We start from the raw sequence: 2,044 nt of genomic DNA, 5'->3' as shown, positions 1-2,044 counted from the left end.
CATATGTTGAATCTGGAGGTTACCAAACCATAGCTAAACATGATTGCTACATGACCAATTGTAGCCTTATATAACAAGCAACCTTTAGCAATTCATTGCTTCCTCGGTCTCGAAACTACAGTGGCATCCCTACAGTCCCATCACTGGCTCAACTAGATCTAATCTATCCAGATAATTCCAAAATCCAACCCATGGATTTCCATATCCTTACTGCTACACCCGAACTGGTGGGTACTACTATTCCTTCCGCATCCTAACAACGCGCTCATGCTAACTACCATCCAAGTGAATGCTACGGCTACACCCGCAGACTTACAACACTTTATTACTATCTAGCTTCTAGTGAATGCTACGGCTACACCCACAGACTTACAACACTTCCTCACACTATCTCATTCACTAATTTCTAATCTGAACACATCCGACATCGAGCATACACACGACCTAATATCCAAAACTGAACCATGTCCTAACTGGAATCCCCAGACTGATTCCCAAAGGCTTGCTAGCAAACATTCCGAGAATGCGATCTCATCATTGGAAATTTTTTTCCGATCTTCCATCTCACACTATCCTCGATCCATACAGCCTCATGGCTGTCTGCCTTTCAGACAAGGATACAAAACTTATCTTAGTCTCAAAACTGCTCCTACTTCTGAATCCTTGGACGATTCTCCACCACTTTGATTCAACTAATGCCTTACAACACACAAAACTGGAAAGATTCTCAATCCTTACAACCCATGCATGACCAATCTGCTAGAAAGCACTCTTACCATTGCTAGTGATTCAACGCTAGTCCTTCAAGAAGGTTACACAACTTGTAAGAACTCGATAAGCATTTCCTGACTTCACAATTAGGGAAATAACCTTTGCTACCCACTACTAATTCTTGGTATGCAATTGGCATATAACATCTCTTGGGGATATATTTCAAACATAGACAGTGGGTAACCCTAAATTACACTTACTCACACCCTTGGAACTAGAGGCTCTACCGTGCAGTTTCCTGCACGTGTTGTACCACATCTGACTTCACGGTTTCTCAAAAATGTTCCAAAACCTTGGGTCTCCTCCCAAGACCCTTCATTATAAGCAACTGATCTGGTCCCTCTTACCAATGTTTTCCAAGTCCCTATCCCGTTCTCGAGTCTACAAGTCATATCATTCAGGATCTCACATCTTGAGATACTCACGATCTCCTTGCTATCATTCCGCAATATGTCCTCATACCTTACCTCATTCACTTCCTCGTCTGCTGCATACTGTGGAACCAACTAAACTCTCTCCCGGGACTTGGCAGTGGTCTTTGCCATAGTCTCCGTTGTCTGGCGAAAATCTACTAACTCTTGCACCAACTGTTTCGCCTCAATTGAATGGGCACACTCTGCCCAGAATCTGATCTAAAATCATCTCATGACATAGCATCAACCGCATCAACACTCAAATCACTACCAGCCTCTTCCTATCGATCGCGTTCTCTATACTTCCGGAGATAGGAAGTAAATCGAATCTTGTCCCCTTTTCGAGACAACAACTGGTACTAAAAGCATTGGCAACATCTGCCAACCATCTGTTGCTAGCAATGGGGTCTCTATCCCCATGATAATCCGGAGCTTCACAAGCTCTGAACTCTCGAAGCATCAACATACGCATCCCTATCATGACTTCTATCTCATTGCAGAATGTACTCGGCCTCTCGTCACCATCTCTATAATTCCCTCCTTGATCATACTGAGGATCACATGAGTATGGTCAATGATACTGCATGTAACCTCAGATGGAATGAGCTCCCTCATCCGATCATCAAGCTGCCCGAATACAGAGTCCGAGCCTGATCCCTTTTCGGCACCAGAACTGTCATCTGGTCTACAACATATCTTCACTATACTCGAAGACATAATATCACAATCTTCATAATACTCATCATAAGCCGAGGGATATCACCTACTACAAGTTTCCTTGTTTCATATCAACCTTCCTTGATTCGAGTATGAATCCTCTGCTTTCAGTAGTACGGGCCCATACTACCTTCCACATCTAT

The sequence above is a fragment of the Lactuca saligna genome, chromosome 4 (genome assembly GCF_052625555.1).
Source record: "Lactuca saligna cultivar CGN05327 chromosome 4, ASM5262555v1, whole genome shotgun sequence".
NCBI lineage: Eukaryota > Viridiplantae > Streptophyta > Magnoliopsida > Asterales > Asteraceae > Lactuca > Lactuca saligna.
The sequence above is the reverse complement of the archived record's forward strand: the minus strand, read 5'-3'. Positions refer to the sequence as shown.